The following is a 23144-nucleotide window of genomic DNA, read 5'->3' on the forward strand; positions in this document are numbered from 1 at the left end:
GCCCGGTTAGTAGCTGGATTGTAGAGGGTTCCATTTTCACTTCCAGATGGGAATATCGAGGAGGCCTGGAATTTCCTTCTTTGCTGCTGTCACTCAGTGTGATTGATTAAGCATCCTAGACATCTTCGTGAAAGCAGCACTGTTAGTCCATGCTGTGCCCTCTTGTGCTTTAAGAGTCATCTTTGAGTGGCTCCGAAATTTTTAGCTGAAAGGCCACTTAGAAGTACACGAAGTACAAACTTTGGAATTGTGCTCAGAAAACATGAACAGTAATCCAGCGCTGGGAGAGAAGTTAAGGTGTCACACAGGAGGAGACTAACGGAGCGGAGCTGGCCTAAGTAACTGGTACTTAGCGATTGTCTGGACGATGGGTGATCATGGATTTCATACCAGGGGATCCGTGGTAAGGTTGGCCAGCCAGGACTTCGGTGCACTCTCAGCTGGCCTGTTTCTGAACAGGAGCTACTATCTTCTCTGCTTAGAACATTCTCGTCCATTTTCTCTGTGCCTTTTGGAGCTTTCTAAATCCATTTTGTGGTTTACGTATCTTTCGGTCTCGTCTTATACCTCCTATTTAATAAATCGCTTAATGTTTCTTCTGGCCTTTTACAGAATGTGGACTCAGATGGGCGTTTGATTTATCTTAATCCATGATTCAGGCTCTTCGTTGGTCCGTGCAGAACCTGCGTTTATTCACTTAGAGAGTTACTGAGTCATTTTTAATAATGTAATAAGTCCTATCAAGCTCACTACTGAAAATTAAGCTCTGAACTTTGATAACAGTCAACTCTTAAGTACTTAGTCCCACTTGTTTTATTTTCATAGCATGCAAAGGATACACAAGGAAATTCGTGGTTAGGGATTTTAGATACTGACTTCGATCTGAAATTACTGCAGTAAATTTTTGAGTTTCTCTCCTGGATCATTTGAAGCAAGAAGAGAATCTTACTTCATTTGAAGTTTTAGGCAAAAGAAATTATAAACATTTTAAAAAGAAATAGCATAAGCCTTGAACACTCCCTTTTCAGCTAACAACAATTACACATTCTCCAAGGAGCAGAAATACTGCTGATTCATAAGGTATGCATATGGTTCGTAAGGTTGCAATAAGTGACGGGCAGGACAATAAGATGCTTATCAAACCTTTTCCTCCCGTTCAGGGAAGGGATATAAAATGCAGTCCTAGAGTTACCATTTTTTAATTTAGCCTCCCAAGTCAATTTAATAAATCATTTACAATCTGAAATCTTTCTTTTCCCCACGGGTACAGCCTGTTAGAAAGCCCCTCGTATTCTGGTTCGCGGTGCAGAGGGTGGGATCGTTATTATCACACCTGGGATGATAATGCTTGTCCACCAGGTTGTTTGTTTTCCTTGAGAGCCACAGACAGGCCAGACTTTGGTCGTAAAATATCATTAGCGAAGTACTGTCAGGAGACGACCCACTTACTGACCCTTCGACTTGGCTCGTGGCGGAGAAGCATTGGAGCGTCTTGTCTGCCTGCCGCGGTGGGGGTGCTCTGGTGAGGGGTAGGGACAGGTGCTGGTACAGACATCGTGGGCCCCGGGGAGCCACCCAGATGCTCATTGAGTTTATCGTCTTACCAGGTCGCCGTGCCTTTCGGAACTTTCCGTTCATCATCTGTAAAATAGGCTTAGGAATATCTACCTCGTGGACGCTCGTGAGGATTAAGTGACAGGTTCTGTGAGTCATTTGTATAGAATCGGACGTGAGACACAGACGCAGCAGTGTGAGCTCTCTTCCCATTTCACCTTCCTGACTCTTAAGCAGTTTGTAGGTGAAATCCGATCCACATTTGTGAAGTAAGTCTGCAATCAGGATAAATCTAGAATGGTGTTCACCATGGGCTTAGGGGCCGAGGGAATGCACACCTGAGAGCTGGGCCGGGGTGGATGCCTGGCTGAGGAGCGAGTGGACCGTGGCACGGAGATGATGCAGGAGGAGATGATACGGAAGGAGTTTTTGCCTGCTGTATCCAGTTCGATGTTTAGAAATGAGACCGCTTTGAAAGTGTTTTTTAAATGCACACTGCGCTTGGACTGTTACAGTTCTGATGGCCGGTACCTGTGTTTTATCCAAGAACATTCTCTCCTCCGCTTGCCATACACACTTGCAGATTCACATGAGTAACGTACTTTTTGCTCCCTGTTCTGGTGTGCTGAGCAGCGTCTGAAAATAGCATCTTCTGCCGGAGTCGTTGTTGGGTTCTGAGTGCGGTGACTAGATCAGCTGGTCTGTGAGAGTCTTCTAGGTGGTCTGTTGATGGATTCAGCATACCTGTGTGAGGACAGGAGAAATGGAAACCATTTACTGGGCTTTGCTTATGGCAAGAAACGTATCCATCTGAACTTAAACTTGGTAAAGATATTATACCGTTGCTGCGTTTAGGGTTTCTATTTCTAAAAATTTCTAAGTCGACTTTATTCTTTTTTTTTTTTAATTTTTTTAATGTTTTTTATTTATTTTTGAGACAGAGAGAGACAGAGCATGAACAGGGGAGGGTCAGAGAGAGAGGGAGACACAGAATCTGAAGCAGGCTCCAGGCTCTGAGCTGTCAGCACAGAGCCCAACGAGGGGCTCGAACTCACGGACCGTGAGATCATGACCTGAGCCGAAGTCGGACGCTTAACCGACTGAGCCACCCAGGCACCCCGCCTTATTCTTTAGAATAGTCTTAGATTTACCTAAAAATTGAGAGGATACGGACAGAGTTCCCTTATATCCTGTACCCAGTTTCCCCTGTTATTTTTTAATGTTTATTTATTTATTTATTTATTTATTTATTTATTTTGATTGGGGGGTGTGTGTGCATGTGTGTGCACACGCGAGTGGGGGAGGAGGAGGGAGAGAGAGAGGGAGAGAGAGTCCCAAGCAGGCTCCACGCTGTCAGCACAGAGCCCAGTGCAGGGCTTGATCCCGTGAACTGTGAGATCATGACCTGAGCCAAAATCGAGAGTCGGACACTTAAGCGACCACCCAGGCACCCCTCCCCTGTTATTATTCTTACGTTAGTGTGCTACGTTTATTATAATCAATGAGCCAGTATTGATACATTATTCTTAACTAAAATCCATTATCTTTAGTTTTTACCTAACGTCCTTTTTATGTGCCAGGGCCCCCATCCGGGATGCCCATTATTTTATTGTCATGCCTTGTTGGCTCTTGTTGGCTGTGACTTTCTTAGACTTTCCCTGTTTTCGATGACCCTGACCGTTTCGAGGAGTACCAGTCAGATATATTATAGGATGCTCCTTTATTGGAATTCGAGGTGTTTCTCATGATCAGACTGGGTTACTAGTTTTGGAGAGGAAGACTCCATTGTCATTACGCTGTATCACTGTGGACATGATTTATCAGTGTCAGTGTTGACCTTGATCACCTGGCCGAGGTAGTGTCTGTGCAGTTTCTCCCCTTGAAGTTACTCTCTCCCCCCTTTCCATGCTGTCCTCTTTGGCAAGAAGTTGCCCTGTGCAGCCCACACATAAGGAGTTGGGAGTTATACGCCCCTCCCTGAAGGTGGAGTATCTCCATCCATTAAACTCTTCTGCAGAAATTATTTGGAGCCCTTTTGATGTGTCTCTTCTTCCCCAGAGGTGCCTGGTTTTAGTATGAAGTCCTTTTAAAAAATAACGTTTACAAGTTTAAAATAATTAACAAAAGTAACAAATGTGTTGAAAAATTAACTATTGCCCAAGTATATTAAAGGGTTTTTTTTAAAAAATGTTTGTTTGTTTGTTTATTTATTTATTTATTTATTTATTTTGAGAGAGAGAGAGTGCATGCTTGCAGGGGTGGAACAGAGGTGGGGGGTGGGGGTGAGAGAAAGAATCCCAAGCAGGCTCTGCTTCTCCAGCGCAGAGCCCGACTCGGGGCCCAAACCCATAAACCGTGAGATCGTGACCTGAGCCAAAGTCAAGAGTCAGGCGCTCAACCAACCGAGGCACCCAGGCACTCCAACCAAGTGTATTAAGTTTAAAATAAAAGGTCCTGCTCACTTTCCTTATACTCCCGTTTCCCAAGAGTAATCTTGTTTAACAAGCATGAATCCTTCTAGATCTTTTCACGCGAGACGTTGTGACTCCTTAAGTCAAAATTCTGCGTCTGACACCTACCATTTATTTCTCAAGCTGCTGCACTCTGACTTCTCCTCCCATCCCTTTCTTGAAACAGCCGTCACTGAGATCACCAATTACTACCTAAATGCCTGACCTAAATGAAATTGTTTGTCCTACCTGCTCTTTTTTTGGGGGAGAGGTAGCTTCATGAATTATTGTAAGGCACATACCTTTTAAATCATGTCCCAGTTCGGGGCGCCTGGGTGGCTTGGTCGGTTAAGCGTCTGACTTCGGCTCAGGTCATGATCTCACGGTCCGTGAGTTCGAGCCCCGCGTCCGGTTCTGTGCTGACAGCTCAGAGCCTGGAGCCTGTTTCAGATTCTGTGTCTCCCTCTCTCTCTGCCCCTCCCCTGTTCACGCTCTGTCTCTCTCTGTCTCAAAAATAAATAAACGTTAAAAAAAAAAAAGTTAAAAATAAATAAATAAATCATGTCCCAGTTCAAGACATGAAACCCTGCCAACTACCCAGAAGCTCCTCCCAACCCCGTGTGCCCAACTGCAGTCACAGTCCCTCGTCCGTCCCCCAGAAGTGACCACTGGGCTACCCTTGTAGGCATTACTTCCTGCTTGTCTTTAGTTTTATCCATGAAATGTGTGTCCCTAGGTCCTTTAGTTTAATTGCTTCACCCTCCTCCTAAAATGTTACGTGCCTTTTCAGTCTCTTTTCATCTTTCAGGTCCCCCAACCCTTGCCCCTGCCAAATCCCTTTCTTTTTCTTACCATTTCATTTATTTGTTGAGGAATCTGGGTCATTTGACCAGAGCAATTTCCCACAGTGGATTTTGCTGATCGTGTGCTCGTAGCGCAGTTCAGTGTGTTTTTGCACACTGGCAGCGAGAATCTGAGGATTAATCAGACCCCGGTTCAATACTTTGGGCAAGATACATGGACTGTTGCGCTCCTTCGCCAGGAGGCTGATAACGCCTCGTTTTCACTTGCTTGATGTTAGCAGCGTTGGTTGATGCCTGATGCCCGGTGCGAGCATTAATCCCTTAGGAGTTGCAAGGTAGCAATATTCTATCACTTCGTTTTTATTTCATTCTCTCGGTAGAATAATGTCATGAGGGAAGCCTTTCCCTCATTCACTGTTTAGTTACTTGGTGGTACAGCTCATCCAGGGGAAGGAAGGTAAATGCTTGAAGGTGAAATGCTCTTTCATTTTGTATACCCCGTTTTCAAGACAATGAATTGGTCCCTTTATCATCCATAGAGGACCGATTAGTTATTTTTTAAAATATCATTATGAACTCATAGTTTTAAACATATCTGGTAGGTTTCTTCCTTTCCAAGACTTACCCGTATTGCAGCTCGATTGTCCCATCTTCTGCCAGCCGCGGCTTCTTCAGTCTGGCTTCTGAATCCTTCTCACGTGACGCTAGTAGCCTTCAGTAGCGTCCTTGCAGCCTCGCGTATCACAGTGTTTTCGGCTTATCTTGTATGTTCTTGTCCCACAGTTGCAATCATTTTCCAGGGAGAAATGGTATTTCAAGTCCATAATCTGGGTACTAGGAGTACTTGTTACTACTGGTCATTGTTTCTAGGCAGTAGGTAAATACATATACTCAAAAATAAATGTATCGGTGTATGTGGATAGACAGATAACAGGGAGGGAGCCTCATGAGTTCGTACGGATATTTGCAACTCAAATTCAGGCCAATGGGGTGTTTTACTGTCAGGTCAGTAGATGCTCTTGTCCATAACTAGTACTCTGGTTCCCAGGGAGAAACAAGAGGATATAATCAGAACATTCCAAAGTATTCCTCTCCCGTATCCTAGATGACACGTATGGCGGTGACACTAACACTGTCCTTCATGATGACCGAAACAGGTTCCAATTTGGGTTTGTCTGTTTGTTTTGCTCGTGCAGTCCTACGATTGCACCATATACACATTGTCAGACCACACAGCTACTTTCTTGAATTCCGTCACCTCATTTCTTAGTTTTTCTAATTTTGATTTATGTTCTTTCATGTCTTTTAGACCATTTAAAAATAGTACGATAAGTGTTTTCATCTGGTTTTTGAGGATGTTTCTCGTGAACTTTCGTCGTCTGTAGGGATGTTGTTTTGGTGATTTAATCTCCTTTTTCTTATAGAAATGGGGTGTGTGAATGTAGTTTTTCTGAATGTTGGGAAGGAAGTCCCCAGTGCTCCCTCTTCCGGTGTTAGGTGTAAGTGCTCAGAAAAGGCAGCTTGCTTTCTGAGACTTGCGATTTTCTTAACTGCTTTGATTTGGATCTTCTCTTTTCCATGATGTCAGTCTTCCTTTTCTGCTCAGTCGTGGTGTGGTCCTAGCAGGTTTCTTCTCGCAGGCTCTGTCCTGGACGGAGCAGTGAAGGGGTGGATTTGAAACCTCTGGGCCCAGCCTCCGGCAGCCTCTGCAGATCTTGTCTGGGCTCCTGTCCCCCGCCCCCTGCCTGTCCCCATCCTGGAAGCAGTCACACCCATCGCAGCTTCTGGGCCACTCGTCTCACGTGAGGCGGCCGGCCTGCAGGGAGCACCGCCTCTTTGGGCCAGTCTCCCCTTTGCTTCTCACCGTTTGCCCACCTGCACGGAGAGCTACTCCTTGACCTTTGTGGCTCTTGGGGGTTGGTGTTGATGGGTATACTTTGTTACCTCGTTATGTTGCTGCATTTTTATACAGTTCGGGGAGATCCAAAAACTACGTTGCCACACCTGCCACTTTCTTCCCGGGATTCCCTTCACTGAACCTATTTTGCTGAAATTTATCACCTGTTGGGCACTTCTCGAAACTACTTTTCTTCAGAGACAAGATATCTTTAATGCTCCATTATTAATGCAGTCTCTGTGCCTTTCATGGGCTCATCTAATGTTGCTCCCCTACCTCTAAGATGTTGGTGCTCCTAAAATTTTATTCTTGACCTGTTGCTTTTCTCACTTTATATAGTTTCAGTGTGTGATCTAATCTACTTTCATGGTTTTGACAACCAGCTGTGTACGATGACTCCCCAGACTCGCACCCTACTACACCTTTCAGACTCTACACCTTTCAGACTCTATATCCAGTTGTCAGGTGGCCATTTCCACGTTTCCCACGGGCACCTCAAATCTCTATGTCAAAGGCTGCACACGTTATGTCACTCTTACTACACGTGTACTCTCTATTTTTTAAAAATGTTTATTTTTGAGAGCGCGAGTGGGGGAAGGGCAGGGAGGGGTGGGGGGGCCAGAGGATGCGAAGCGGGCTCTGCGCTGACAGCAGCGAGCCCGACGTGGGGCTCAAACTCGCAAACCGTGAGATCACCACCTGAGCCTGTGGGACGCTCAACAGACTGAGCCAGCCAGGTGCCCCCACGCTTGTATGCTCTCTGTTGGTGGCATATCTAACACCTCGTCACTCAAGCTCGAAATGTGTCTTTGACCCCTTCCCTCATTCTGTTTCTTCATTTCCCGTAACCAGTCCTGCTAATTTTATTCCTTTGTTTAAACCTTTATCTTTTGTCTGAACTGGCCTTATCTTCCACAACAAACTGTTCAACAAGAAGTATGTCTATTCCACCGCATAAAACACTTTGTCAGCTTCCTGCCTCTTACGGTCACAGAGAACAACCCTTTTTCTCAAGGAGAACCAGTTATGTCGATGGGGAGCCATGGCTTATTGCATCCGAAGTGAAAATAGCTTTAATGGTGTAGAGGGGGCGCCTGGGTGGCTCAGTCAGTTATGCGTCTGACTTCAGCTCAGGTCATGATCTCACGGTTCGTGGGTTCGAGCCCCGCATCGGGCTCTGTGCTGAGAGCCCAGAGCCTGGAACCTGCTTCGGATCCTGTGTCTCCCTCTCTCTCTGACCCTCCCCCACTCGTGTTCTGTCTCCTTGTGTCTCAAAAATAAAAAAAAAAAAAAACATTAAAAAAAAATTTTAATCATGTAGAGAAAGATGTTTATTCTCACAGTTTGGATCACTTAATGAATAGAAGAAAGTTAATGAGGACATTTGTACTGTTTTTCAGATGCCAAAATACTAATATTTGTGTTTATTTGAAAATAGAAAAATAAAGGCAGCCTTCAGATGATTTATCTTAGATATCCCGTGATGTATTCGTAAGCATTATCTCATTTCTTCTTGAAACGGCCCCTAACGGCAGATGCTAGTTTCATTCCCACTTTACAGAGGAGAAATTAAAGCCCAAAAAAGGGGTGCGTTAAGTTACATCGCCTCAAATTATGCCGTGGATGGGGAGCAGAGCTGGATTAGGATTTAGCTGACTTTGTTCAGTGCTGTCCTTCTGGGCACCGCCCGCGGGTCGAGTCCTACACGAGAATTGGGATTGAAAGTGGATGGATAAGATGTCCCTTCCTTGCCCGCTCCTGGCCTTTCTTTCTGTGGTTCCTGGAAATCTCTGCTTGGGTCGGACACTCCTAAGTGGAGAGGTACCATCGTCAAGCCGGTTTTCTTAGCGGACGGGCTTGCGGAGTTTCTTCTGGCCCCAAAGTCCAGCCTCACGTCTAAGTCCTTCGAGAGTAGGCCACGGCCCTTCCCTTAACACTCAGCTGTTTTCCCCTGCCACCTTGCAGGGCTGGAGGGCAGGGGTCTGGGCCAGGTTTATCCTGTGTACCCAGGGCCATTAACTGGGTGCACTGTGTTGCTCGTTCTCCTTGGTTCTGCAGCAGCTGAGCCAGCGGGTTGCGTCTGAAGTGTTGTCAAGGGCTGACACTTGGTGACTTCCCCATGACGTTCAAATCACAGGTCTCTTGGTGAAAACCTAGGTAAGGCCTCTGAAATCAGACTTCTGTCCGGTTTGCATGGTGGTTTCCTGCCCCCGATAGCTTCAGGCTTTCATCTCCAGGATCACAAACTTGCTTTTATTTCCCAAAAGGAGCTGTGGGCCTGCGTATCTTTACTCAGGCTGGTTCCGAGCTCCCCTCCCTCGCCACGCTCCTGTGGTGCCCGTGTAACGTGTATCTCCACCTCACGCTTCGTGTGTTATTGGTTTTACTGGTCTCGAGAACTTAACACCGGTCTTGCTTCCTCTTTAAATCCTACACTCATTCTGCATTCCACCTTTTATCGCGTGAACCTCAAGTCCTATGACGAGGCCTGAGAGGTAAATTCAGGACGCGGACGAAGTTACTGCCATCTTTCGGGAAGTTTCTTCAGGATGATGGGGAAGCTGTGTCAAGACGTAGCTTGTCCAAAGTAACCCAGCTGTTAAGTGGCAGAAATGACAGTCACATCCCAGATTTCTTAGTCTCAGCGTCATCTGTTACCCTGGTATTGTCCTCGGAACATAGGTATAAAAACAGAAACGTTTGTCTCGTGACTCTTCAACTTTTTCTCTTTTCCTTTCAAATTGATCTCTGGAGTCTGGTTACTTGAGAAAAAGTCATGTTTTGATATCTTATTTGATTTTTTTATTCATGGTACTTTTCCTGCTTATTATTGTTACCCTTAGGAATGGTTTTTATCTACAGCATAAAGATTAAAGTAGGTTTTTTAAAAAAATTTTTAATGTTTATTTTTGAGAGAGAGAGACAGAGACAGAGTATGAGCAGGGGAAGGTCAGAGACAGAGGGAGACCCAGAATCTGAAGCAGGCTCCAGGCTCTGAGCTGTCAGCATAGAGCCCGACGTGGGGCTTGAACTCAGAAGCCATGAGATCATGACCTGAGCTGAAGTCGGAGGCTTAACTGACTGAGCCACCAAGGTGCCCCGGGTTACAGTAGGTTTTTAAAGATAATGGGTATTTCTGGCTGTGTATTCATACCGGTAAAATTATCCCTCAGATAGACATGTTTACATTTCAAGAAAGAATAAAAGTACCATCATACCCAGATATGATAGACTATAATTTATAGTGGACATGGTCAAATTTTTCTTCCCTTGTTCAGTTTTTTTTCTTCTGTAAACTGTCTGGATTTGTAAAAATAAGAACACATTTCCAATATTACAGTAAAATAGTTTTTATGTTTCTAAATCAACAAAATAATCATATAAGATGTCTTAGAAACATTAAGTATTTTAACATTTGCTTCCTATTTTCCCCTTGCAGGCAACCAGAACAACAACAACAAAAAAGATTTTGTGGGTTTTTTTTTTTTTTCCCCCTAGATTTTAAAATTTCTGGAAGTTTAACATCTCTCTTATCCATAGTTACATTTTTTGGAAAATTTCCCTCATTAACGTGTGTGTGTATGTGTGTGTGTTAAGAAAGGGAGGTCGCCAGGCATAGGGTTATAGATGTTCCGTGGCTGACTTGGTGTGAGACCCCAAAGTTAATGCTTTAGTTACAAGTTAGGATTTATTCTGTCTTGCTTTCCTGAATTTGAATCTTCTCAGGACAGTGCAGTAATTGCATTTTATTTAACTAATTACCTGCTCTAAGTACATAAGCCTTTCCTATTTCTTTTTTTTTTTTTTAATTTTTTTAAGTTTATTTATTTTGAGAGAGACAGAGACAGCACAAGTCGGGGAGGGGCAGAGAGCGAGGGAGAGAGAGAGAATCCCAAGTAGGCTCTGCACTGTCAGCCCAGAGTTCAATGCAGGACTCGAACTCACAAAGCCCCAAGATCATGACCTGAGCTGAAACCAAGAGTCTGATGCTTAACAGACTGAGCCACCCAGGCACCCCAGAGCTTTCCTATTTCTGTTAAAGTGAAATAAAGCTATTTCCTTCATTTACAGTGCTTATATACTGATCTTGTGTCACTGGTGCTAAAGGGGAATCAAAATCACTTTTTTATTCATTCATGCAGTTGTGGACAGTCTCCTGTATGTCAGGTGTGTTGCTTATTTCTGGAGATACAGAGGTGAATGAAAAAGAAAGGGCCTTCTTTTCCTTCCTAGAGCTTCCAATCTATGTGGAGGAGGAAAGATTGGGCTAATATTTACGTAGGATTTTGTTTTTTATTTTATTTTTAATTTTTTTAACGTTTATTTTTGAGAGACAGAGTGTGAGCCGAGGAGGGGCAGGGAGAGAGAGAGAGAGAGAGAGAGAGAGAGAGAGAATCTGAAGCAGGCTCCAGACTCCAAGCTGTCAGCACAGAGCCCAACGCGGGGCTCAAACTCACGAACCATGAGATCATGATCGGAGCCCAAGTGAGACACCCAACTGACTGAGCCACCCAGCCGCCCCTACGTAGGATTTTCAGTTATAATATGGGATATCTCCCCAGTATTCTATAAGGAATGAGGGAATCGATGGATATTTTTCAGCAGCTGGGACAAGCTGGGACAATTTCGATCAGTAAATTCCGGTGAGAAGGGTAGACTCGAGAAAGAGGAGTCTGTGGGAAAAGAGTGTTGTTGATGAGCTCATTGTAATCATCCAAGGGAAATATGATGGGGCCTGAATTCTGGCTGGTGAACATGAGGTGCAGAGGCAGGGGCAGGTTCCAGAGCTATTGGGTGGATGGGATTTGGTGATAGACTGTGGAGAATATGATAGAGAGAGGAGCCAAGGCTTCAAGCTTGGGAGCCTGGGTAGGAAATCCAGATATCCGGGTCTTAAACAGAAGGGCCTGATCAGGAGTTAAAATTTAGAATGGATCTCATATCCCTCCGGCAATGGCCGAACATAACCATGTATTTTTGAAAAAGAGGGATAGGGTAGAGTTCAAGACTGTATAATCTGTCATGAACCTGAGACACGGCATACTTTGTTGCTTGTTAAGGGCTGTGCATACGCCTCCTTTAAAAAAGGCTAGATTTACTTTCTTACTGTTATTATTTCTAGTTTACTTATGGAGTTCCCACCATAAGTAAGGCACCATACTAGGGGTACAAAGGCTCCCCCTTCATTGACGTCAGATGCAGGGAGTATTTTTAACCATGACCCTGTCTGTGTTTGTAGGATACTGAATTAATGTTCTTTGCATTCTTAGAACAGAAATTGCTGGAAAACACTTAACATTAGTTTTTTTGATTAAAAGATTAAACATTAAGTTTTTGTTTATTATTTGGGACTTGAAGTTAGATACAACATTTGTACAGTGATGCCTGATGTTCACTTTAGTCATGGGATATTTGATTTCCAAAAATTTTGGAATTTCATTGAAGTATGACAATTTGAAGCCATTCTTTTTTTTTTTTTTTTTTTTTTTTTTTTACTTCCAAATGTAGCTTGCCTACTCACTTTTTCCTCTCTCCTGGTTGCCACATTTATAAAATGGGAATAGTAGCCAACTTTGGATTGTTACAAATGAATGAGAAAAAGGTTACCTCCTATGGTAGGTCTTCAATAAGATCTTCGAACCCGCTTTCCTGAAGATCTCAGCGCCAAGCAAAATGGTGGTCACGCCGTTATATCCAGAAAAAGAAAACACTTGTAGTGCAGTCACATTTGTGACGGCGTCCACCCTCGTTCTGTGTAGCGTGGGAACCCCGGCCGGGCGTGTGGAGTGCTGTGGCGAGAGCAGGCGCGGCTCCCCTCTGCCTGGGGGGCTTCCCTACGTTCTGCTGCAGGGAGAGCTTGTTCCGGCTGGCGTGGAGTCACTGACCCTGAAGGCCGTAGCATAACTGGACATTTCATCCGATCATTAGCTTTGAGGGGAAGAGAATGACACCTGCGGATATGCAGTGTGTATGGGCCAGATCTCTGCCGTGATCTTTCACACTTCTGTGTGTCTCTTGCATTGGTTTTTAGCGATAACACTTTAGTTTTACGGATCTACGTTTAGTAACTTTGAATCAACGTTTTCTAACCCTTAGACGTATTCGAGAATCTCATTTTAGATAATATTTGACTGTAGTTATTTGCGTCTAATCTTACAGCAGTAATTTCCCTCTTTTTTTTTTTTTTTTTGTCATGAGCACTGTGATGTTATGTGATAGTGTTGTTTAATTGTTGCTGTTTGTGCTAATACACTGCCATGTGCACAATCAGCACTCATTAATTATTTCTCGTCCGGGCAATCAGACGAATTTAAACTTATAATTCATTTTTTATCAAGTATTAGTAGTAAAAAGTAATGTTCAAATATACTGGGCAATATTTAATTATCATCCATTTTATTCTTGCTGCAGACCGCAAGTTCCACAGCCTAAAGAATACTGATTTCTTTTTTTTAATGCGAAAGTTCAGTAGGTGGCACTATTTCCTTTTCTGTTAGCGTTAATGAATATCCAATTAAATGCCAAAAAACATTTTCAAAGTCTTAAGAAAAACCATACAACTTAAAACCATTGCTGGCTTGTTTTAGAAAGAAAAATAACAACTGTGTTAATAATTTCGCTTCCGTGCAACTTTGTTGGAGCAGTCACCTATGAACATATTTAATATTTATTTTCCTTAAGGAAACTTTTGTATCCAGAGAAGAATTCCTTTTATCATTTAGCAGAAGCCTTATGTTATCTTTTCTGAAACTAGATTTCCTTTTTTAAAATGTGAAATTATTATCCCTTAGTATCTACTTTCCTTCCATGTTTTCGTTTTTAAACCTGATCTTCACAGCCCCATCAGAGGATACTCACTTTCAAAATGAAAGCACTTTCCGTGATTTAACGTAACAGTTTTCCTTACTTTTCAGCGCACGCATCACTTTTGTAGTGGCGAAGAGAATATTTGCTTAGTTAAAATAATTAATACAATTTTCTTTTACTCTGTTTATTCAACATTATTTGTGTTCTGCTTTTTTAGCTTAACATTTCCTTTTTTCTATGTTGTGTGTTTTCCTTTTTTCTATGCATTTTATATCTACTATTTTTTAAGAACGTAACCTTAATTTTCTTAGTCATTCTTTTACTTTCAGACACCTTTAAGTTTTTAAATACTACAGTCTTTTTGCTTTTTTTCGTTTGTATTGGTTCCTTATGATAAATTCCCAGGGTAGGAGTTTTTAGGTAAAAGGTATAAACAAATTTATGGATTTTGACATGTATCACATGTTGCTGTTCACAAGAATTGGGTCATTTTACGATGCCATAATGAATGTATATGATCATACCGGTTTCCTGGCATCTCACTGGAATTGAATTTCAAAGTATAGTTGTGTTTTTTTTTTTTTTTTTTTTTACAAACTTAGAACTAAGAAAAATAATCTCCCACTGGAACATAACCGCTATTACCACGATACGGCCTCCAAGTCTGTGTATACGTATGCATGTGTGTGCACACATACTCATTTTAGTGAAGTTTATTATAGCATATAATTTTACATAGTGTATTTTTTCCTTAAATGAATTCCCCCACGATGCTAGCCATTAAATTAAATAGGCTTCTGTTTGCTAGACAGTAGGAGTGAACAGGAGGTGTATAGAGTAGACTTGAGTGATTTGGTTTGGGTGATTCTGTCAGTCACAGTGGGGTGTGCCCAAACAGTATGTTTGGAATAGGATGGTTGTATGGCGATAACGCAACATCGTTAGGTATTTTGATTTGCTATACTTAGTGAATATCTATGAGTATGTGCCTCATAGCAGTTAGCTCTTCAGGAAGAGAGTGATAGTGGGCGAGGTTTCTTCTGAAATAAAGATGAGTATCATTCCACATTGCTAGATAGTCTTTATAAGCATTATTTTAAAAGACTATTTGACGGGCTACCCCCTTGTGCTGAAGATTTAGGCCTCTTCTAAGTTTTAACTTATATAAATGTCACTGCAATAAAAACTTTTCATTCGTACAGTTTTCTCAATATTTCAGATCATTTCTTATGATGAAGCTTTAAAAAGTTTGATTACTGAGTTAAAGAGAATGAAGTTTAAACACATTTTTAAAATAAAATTCCTCTTTAAAGTATTGTATTAATTCATAGTACCTCTAGTACTAGAGAATGCCCATTTTACTACATCTTTCACTTAAAATAACATTTCTAATTTCATAGATGATTTTATGCACATTAACATTTTTTAATGTTTCTTTATTTTTGAGAGAGAGACAGAGTGTGAGTGGGGGAGGGTCAGAGAGAGAGGGAGACACAGAATCGGAAGCAGGTTCCAGGCTCTGAGCCGTCAGCACAGAACCCGACATGGGACTCGCACCCGTGAACCGGGAGATCGTGACCTGAGCCGAAGTCGGACGCTTAACTGACTGAGCCACCCAGGCGCCCCGCACATTTAAAATTTTTAATTCGTGTGGTATTAACATTTAACATAATTTGAGAAAAAGTGTTCTTAACCTTTGGTGTATTATTAGAGTTGACTGGCTCCAAGGTTTTGCGTTTTATTTTTGAGCAGTTCTTACTCTTTGAAAACATTGGCGTTCCATGATATTTATTCTTTCTTAGAGGCTTTCAAAAGAACAAAGAAAGAATTTACTTTTTAAATAAGTTGAATAAGACACATTCTATCTTGTCATTGCCATGTGGGTCTATTGAACTCTTATAAATCTAAGTTACATTGTGCATTCTTATAGATTATATTTTCCTGTATACAGGAAACATTTGGCTGTTTTATCACCATAAGAATTATTTTATTATGACTCATCATTGCTCATCAATTATTCCCAACTATGCTAAAAAGAATGATGGAATCGCCTAGATGAGGATGATGCAATAATGAAATATATTATTGTACCTCATTTTTCTAATTGTGGGACCAGAGTATTATATTCTACCTCAAGAATATATTAGAGAGGACTGGAAACTACTTTTAGTTTTTATTATTATTTCTACTTTAGTTAGTTAATATACAGTGCCATATTGGTTTCAAAAGTAGAATTCAGTGATTCATCATTTACATACAACACCCAGCGCTCGTGGCAACAAGTGCCTTCCTTAATGCCCAGCCCCCATCTAGCATATCACCTACCCACCACCTGCCTTCAACCTTTCGTTTATTCTCTGTCATTAAGAGTCTCTTGTGGTTTGTTTCCTTTCGTCTCTCTCCACCCCCCCTTCCCATATGTTCATCTGTTTTGTTTCTTAGATTCCAGATATGAGTGAAATCATGATATTTGACTTCCTCTGATTGACTTATTTTGCATAGCATAATGCATTCTAGCTCCATCCACGTTGTTGCAAATGGCAAGATTTCATCTTGTTGATGGCTGAGTTATATTCCATTGTATGTATACCGCAGCGTCTTTGTCCGTGCATCCTTTGATGGGCATTTGGGCTGTCTCCATAGTTTGACTAGTGTTGACATTTTGTTCTACTTTTCAATTGCATTGAATGTAGTTGGGGAAGAGAAAAACTGACATGGTTTACACTTATTAGAGGAATCAAAAATAAATGCAAAGAGTTAGCAACATCTCTGTCCTCTGATGATGGTGATGAAGACAAAGAAGGAGGAGGAAGAGAAGGAGAAGAAGTAGTTTCACTGTATAAAAGAAATCTCAGATTCTGGGTCTTCAGATAATAATGTGCTCAATGAGGTGTGCCTGGGTGGCTCAGTCAGTTGGGTGTCTGACTCTTGATTTTGGCCCAGGTCTTGATCCCAGGATGGTGGGATTGCGCCCCACATCGGGCTCACTGCTGACCATGAGCCTGCTTGGGAGTGTCTCTCTCTCTCTCTCTCTCTCTCTCTCTCTCTCTCTCTCTATTAAAAAAAAAATGTGCCCAATGAATTTTCAACTCAGAATTGACAACTGAACAATATTTCTCAGGACAAGCAAAACGGTTTTCTTATCCAGTTCGTCGTTCATCGGGAAGGGCTTCAGGATGCAATGCTTTTGTGACAAGAACCAAGGCCAGTCTGTTTCGCTAAAAGGATGTGCGACAATAATTTTTCACTTTCATGCTCTTATGCACTAAAATTTACGTGCTACCGAGGGTTTGCTGTGTTTAAATCCTTACTACAACTTCTAACAAACTAGTTTTCGCTATCCTTTTATTCTTGCTTCTGTAAAGTATGTGTGAAATGACTTGAAAATATAAAGATTCCATCGGACCCGGATGCCAAATGCTAATAGCTGTTTTTCCTGATGTGCTGAGGGTTAAAGTAAAAAATAGTTGTCAGATTTCACGGCACTGTTACATTTTAACACTTCTTTTTAGCGTGCAACCCTAATTACGTCCGACAGACACAAGTGGGAATAGTTCGAAGGAAATGGTAGCGCTGGACCAATCGGCAGTGGCCTGAAAACCTCAGGAAGTCCCAGTGCCACGGTAAAGGAGCAAAACTCACTTTTCATTTCCTCTCCCGTGCGGGGCGTTCAGATTAACTTTAAAGGGGGCCGGGATGTAGGTCGGAGACGCTGTCTAGAGCTGAGTGTTACCTGCGCGTGGAGCCCATCTCAGCGGGCGCCTCGTCATCGGCTCGCAGACCTTTCCCAGTCCCTCGGCGGCCGCCGGGTATCGTGTTGCAAGTTAAATATGAAACAGGGACACGCTCCGGTTTGCACTGAAAGCATTGCTTGGAGTTCAGCTTCCAGCGAACTGGTTCGTGCGCTCTCTGGCCTTCCAGCCGGCTCTGTCGGGCAGGAGAGGAGAGCTAGAACTGTCCCCGCGAGGGATCGGGAGACGCTGCGGGGGGGAAAGCCGCACCTTCACGGGTGTGTGCGCCCCGCGCCGCGCGCCCTCTCCCGGGTCCTGGGCGGCGGTGGGCAGGCTGGGGCTGGCGGGAGAGCCCTGTAGTTCAACACATGTCAAATGTTTCAACACGTGCTTCACAGGAGGGTGTTTCGGGGTCCTTATTTTTTTTCAATTTTGTCTTTCCCACCTTTAGTAACAAAAAGAAATGATGCGGTGAGTTTATAACAGCTTGAGGGACGAGCGGTCAGACTCTGGAGTTGGGGCAAGGTAGTCAACCACAGGGACACTTAGGTGGCCTGACTCGGGGGCCGTGCATCCTCCCCACGCTGACTCACTTACTCCCGGGGGACTGTTACTGTCCTCATTCCGCAGGTGAGCAGACTGGGCTGCAGGGATGACAAATTAACTTGTAAAATCGCACACTAGTAACTGGGGGAACCAGGATTTGAATCCAGGCAGTTTGACTCCAAAGCGCTAGTTGCTTGGGGTTTTTTTACTGAATGATTTTTGTCCTTAAATTCTACGTCTACAAGTGCTATTCCCGTTTGTAAGGGCGAAAGATTCGTTAGGAAGATTTTAGATACATTATGCCACTGATTTTATCCTGTAGATCTTGGACTTCCGGGAAGACTTGGGGTTATTGCAAGGGATGTGTGAATTTATATCACATCAAGCATCGTATGTAAGCTACACCAAAATACATACAAATGTATATACACATACATATATAAATAATTGTAGTTTAAAATTTTTTTCAATGTTTATTTTTGAGAGAGAGACAGACAGAGTGTGAGTGGGTGAGCAGCAGAGAGAGAATCTGAAGCAGGCTTTCTCAGGCTCTGAGCTGTGAGCACACAACCCAACACGGGGCTCGAACTCACGAACTGTGAGATCGTGACCTGAGCCAAAGTCGGACACTTAACCGATTGAGCCACCCAGGCGCCCCAAATTACAATTGTTATGGCTCATAACGTGCAAATTCATCTAGTATAGTTTAGTTCATAGCTTTCTGTTATCATGTATTTCCCTGATTAACATATAGTAAAATTACAACCATATGGTTGGAGTTTGTGAAATCTTGGAGGGTTTTTTTTTGGGGGGGGGGTGGTTTGTGAAATCCTTTGATGTTAAAAAAGAGGGTAATATTTATTAGAAATGGTTAGGAACCATTGAATGACAGATTACAGGATTTGCCTAACATACGGATTCCCATCTCCTGATGAATCCTCTGTTTGGGCCACGGTAAACTGCTCAGCCAACAACGGCATTGAAACTCGGTGTTATTTTCTATTCTTCATGATGGACCCATAGATTAAATCTTCGCTGTGTTTTAATTAAGAAGCATACTTGACAGTTTACTACTCTGCTCATTGATTTGCTGTCATGAATTTGCTGTCATTTTATTTTGGAACCAATGGGACAACTCCTGCTATCCGTTTGGGGAAGTCATAGGTGGGAGGCAAAATTCATACCATAAATTTAAAGTTAAAAATTGACACTATTTAAATACTGGCTTTGCAGTACATATTCATTCATTAAATTTATTCAGCACATACTTAATTGATCTCTGGTTGTGTGAGCGAAGCACCATTACGAACACAGAAAATATACGAGTGAGGAAAACAGCCTAAATTCCCTGACCTTATGGAGTTTAGACTCTACTGAGTGCAGTAGATGGGAATAAACTTAGAAAAATAAGTAAACCGTATGGTATTTTAGGGAAGGTACAATGAGAAGAAATGGAGCGTTGTAAGGGGAAATGAAGATGTGAGGGTTGGGGAAGACGGTTTGCAGTTAGAAATATGGTAGGTAGATGTTGAGAAAGGAACGCCTGAGCACAGATTTAAAGGGCATGAGGGACACATCTGGGGAGAGGGTGCTCAGCAGAGAAAAAGATCCAGTGCCAAACCCAAAAAAGGGCACATGGCTGGTGCATTTGACACAGGGGTCAGTATGACTGGTGCAGAATGGTGATAGAGGGCAGAATGTGGGAAGGCTGTCAGGAGGCGGCAGAAGGTATCACCCGGAGAGGCCTTGTGGTCGGTGCGAGACGTATTTTCGGTGAAATCAATAGCTATGGAAGCAGTTCAATATTTTTAATAAGTTTTTTTTTTTTGCAATGTTTATTTTTGAGAGAGAGAGAGCATAAGCAGGGGAGGGGTGGAGAGAGAGGGAGACACAGAATCTGAAGCAGGCTCCAGGTCTGAGCTGTCAGCACAGAACCCAATGTGGGGCTCAAATCCATGAACCGTGAGATCATGAACTGAGCTGAAGTCAGACGCTCAACTGACTGAGCCCCCCAGGCGCCCTTAATGTCTTTGCTTTACATGGTCTTCTGTGTATCCTGTAAATATAATTGTATCTAGAAGTTTGATTCGGGTTTGATTGTTTGGGCAGTGACATTCCATAGTTGGGACGTGTCCTTCCATTTAGGGACACAGAATGTCATCTGTGTCCCTGTGTGAATGTGTATGATTTTAGCAAACACTGACCCAGTCAGCGGAAGTTGCAAAATGGTGATGATCTAGTTGTGTCATCCTTCTTTCTCCTTTTATCAGCTGGATTTTGCTTCTATAAAGAAAAATTTCCCTTCACGGACATTTGGTTACGAGTGGTACCGTTTGTAAGCGAAAAGCTAGATAAGCGTTTGATCTCTTTTCTTCATTCATCAACTTTCCAAATAACGAGTTGGTTCCCGGCTTTTCCTAACAGTCACCAGCTAGTTGTACATGTGGGTTTTTTCCCTAAGTATCATTGTGAACTCACGGGTTTAAAGAAACCTGGTGGGTGTTAATCCGTTGCAGTTACTTCTTACTGATGTGCAGATTGTCCAGTCTTTGGTGTTTGGGACCAGTGACACGCTGGAGCTGGTGACAGTTGGCTCTGAGAACCAACTGTTTAAATATTGTGGAAGTTTGTGGGTTGGTTGCTACACACAGCCTTTATTAAAAATTAAATCACGTCAACCTACAACTACATAACATATTAAATGTAAAGGTACCCAGAACTCGTCACGTCCTAGTTATCTTGTCCTTGAGGTTAAGTTTACTTTGTATGGCGGAGTGTGCTGGGCCTGTCCTCCCAACTCCACATTCAGAGACATGACTTTGGCAGTTTGAAACCAGCCAAATGCTGATTTGTTGGTTGTCTAGAAAGTCATGGTGAAGAATTTTGAAAATATAAATTAACTTCAAAATGTACAGCGCCTGTAACTGTTCCATTGTAAATCGTACCCCCAAAATGAGGGAGCATTCTTCCAGTATTCTAAAACTGTTACGAGGTAGCCAAGGCATTGCTCACGTAGTTGACAATCAAGTAAAGTTCTGACATAATAAGCTTTTCTTGTTTTACTTTAATGTTTATTTTTGAGAGAGAGAGAGAGACACAGAGCGTGAGCAGGGGAGGGGCAGAGAGACACAGAATCTGAAGCAGGCTCCAGGCTCTGAGCTGTCAGCACAGAGCCCGATGTGGGGCTTGAACCCACAAGCCGTGAGATCATGACCTGAGCAGAAGTTGGACGCTTAACCTACTGAGCCACCCAGGTGCCCCTCTTTTACTTGAGGTTAGACCGGAGGTTAGCAAACGATTTCTGGCCAGCAGCCTAACTTAATAAATACACCTTTGTTGGAAAACGGCTATGTCCATTTGTCCAGTCCAAGATGAAATACTTAAAGATATTGACATCAAACATTTTCCAACTAAGTAGCCCTGTCAAATCTCTCTAAAGGGAAGTCCCGCGTTTACAAGCCCCAAGCCCCACTGACTTACTCAGAGTTCCCAGCTGGCTTTTTAATTCCACTCTGAAGCACGAGTGGGTAACAGAGGATTCCCGGACAACTGAGAATGCTTCTAATGGGAAAGAAAACAAAACAAACAAAAATGCAACCTGGAGGAAACAATTGTGCAAGGGGAAAAAACTTGATAATAGTTCTTTAGTAATATCCTCAGAGTGCAAAGGAAGTTTCGTAACAGTGAAGCAAGACCAGGACACTGTTTTTAAAAAGGAGACGGGGGAGGAGACTCAGAAGCAGCAAAAGAAGCATTCGTTCTAAGATCAAAAGAGCCCTCAGAAATGAAAAATCATCATAGCAGAAGTAAAACAAAAAGCTCAGTAGAGAATTAGAAGGTAAAGGTATTGAAAGCAGAACAAAGAAAGATTTTCAAAGAGAAAAAAAGATCTTTTACACAGTGTAGGACCTGTCCAGGAGGTCCACCATCTGAGTAACCCAAGTTTCAGGGAAGAAGCCTGCAGACAGTGACCAGCCCGGTGGCATTGAGCACTGTCAGGGGCAGGTTGCTGCCCTGAATTTATTTCTCTCTCAAAGGAACCAGGGCTCCCTGGAAAAACGGCTGTTTCCAAGTCTGGGTAGGATATCTGCCAAGTGTTCTGGAACATCTTGTCATTCCAGATAGCAAGAAAGCCATCAAAGACTCAGGAGCCAGTTTAAAGAGGGTCCCATTCACTGGTGTCGTGTTTCACAACTGCTCACCCCCACCCAGAAAGAAAGAGAGAAAGAAGGGAAGAGAAAGAAAGAAAGAGAGAGAGAGAGAGAGAAAGAAAGAAAGAAAGAGGAAAGAAGGAAGGAAGATAATGCATTCGCAAGTTTATTATAAATTTTACTAACATAAGAATGTGTGGTACTCAGATTACAAGTAGTAATAAAATAAACACTACTCCCTATTTTATTTATTTATTTATTTTTAATTTTTTAACGTTTTATTTATTTTTGAGACAGGGAGAGACAAAGCATGAACAGGGGAGGGTCAGAGAGAGGGAGACACAGAATCCGAAGCAGGCTCCAGGCTCCGAGCTGTCAGCCCAGAGCCCAACGTGAGGCTCGAACTCACAGACCACGAGATCGTGACCTGAGCCGAAGTCGGCCGCCTAACCGACTGAGCCACCCAGGCGCCCCTACTCCCTAGTTTCAAATCCATGTAGCCAGCTGATTTTCACAGCTTGCTCTTGCTGATTTTTGCTAAACTCGTATATTTGTGACCTGCTGGTAGTCGCAACTGACAAATGAGTGTGGCTCCAACAGGAGTGGCGGTTGGTATTTTCTCTTAGGTTAACGAGGAAGACAGAACAACGAATGTGTACGTTGAAACTTCGCTCATTCATTGGTAACAGAGGGATTTCTTTGCTGAGTTGGATACTGGGTTTGGAATTCTGGAAGACTGTTTTTTCGTGTTTTGGTGCTGTTTACAATGGAATGGCGCTCGGCGTAACAAACTTTCCAATTTAATCTGCATCTCACCGTGTTCTCTGTCACTTTCTTGGGTCTAGGCAGTCAACAGAACAGCACATCAGTCTGTTTTGTAGCATATACCCATTTCCATGATGTAGGATCCTCTCATCCAAGTTGGCCAACTTGGTCGACTTCAAACACCCCGTGAGGTCCCCGAATGCCGTGTTGGAAGAGAGCTCGTGGCTTACATTATTGTACAGTGTTTTTATCAGACGGATGCGGTAGATGCCAGTAACCAAAAGAATATCATAATCAGGAGTGCTGAATTCTAAGCACTTATTACTTTTTTCGTATAATCTAATTAATCGTAAGCCTATAAGATTTAACTCTAGATCTTACACTTACTCCAGCATACACTGGTCAGGTCTCCCTTTTTTGCAGTCGGTGTATATCTGGAA

The 23144-nt window shown here is 42.8% G+C and overlaps 1 protein-coding gene and 2 long non-coding RNA genes across 4 annotated transcripts in view; 1 reads left to right on the forward strand and 2 right to left on the reverse strand.

Moving 5' to 3' along the window:
* TAF3 (TATA-box binding protein associated factor 3) overlaps positions 1 to 23144 on the forward strand; it is a 182406-nt gene that overhangs the window by 7369 nt on the left and 151893 nt on the right. The window lies entirely within an intron of this gene.
* On the reverse strand, positions 407 to 14928 carry LOC115518491. Its single transcript, XR_003970285.1, has 2 exons — positions 12312 to 14928; positions 407 to 2298 (listed from the first exon to the last, which is right to left on the reverse strand). It is a non-coding gene; the product is annotated as an uncharacterized LOC115518491 (long non-coding RNA).
* LOC115518490 lies at positions 16891 to 21377 on the reverse strand. 2 transcript variants are annotated; one of them, XR_003970284.1, is made up of 2 exons: positions 21269 to 21377; positions 16891 to 17687 (listed from the first exon to the last, which is right to left on the reverse strand). It is a non-coding gene; the product is annotated as an uncharacterized LOC115518490 (long non-coding RNA). The 2 variants fall into 2 exon arrangements; XR_003970283.1 differs by having other exon boundaries at positions 16891 to 17886.

The sequence above is a fragment of the Lynx canadensis genome, chromosome B4 (assembly GCF_007474595.2).
Source record: "Lynx canadensis isolate LIC74 chromosome B4, mLynCan4.pri.v2, whole genome shotgun sequence".
Taxonomy (NCBI): domain Eukaryota; kingdom Metazoa; phylum Chordata; class Mammalia; order Carnivora; family Felidae; genus Lynx; species Lynx canadensis.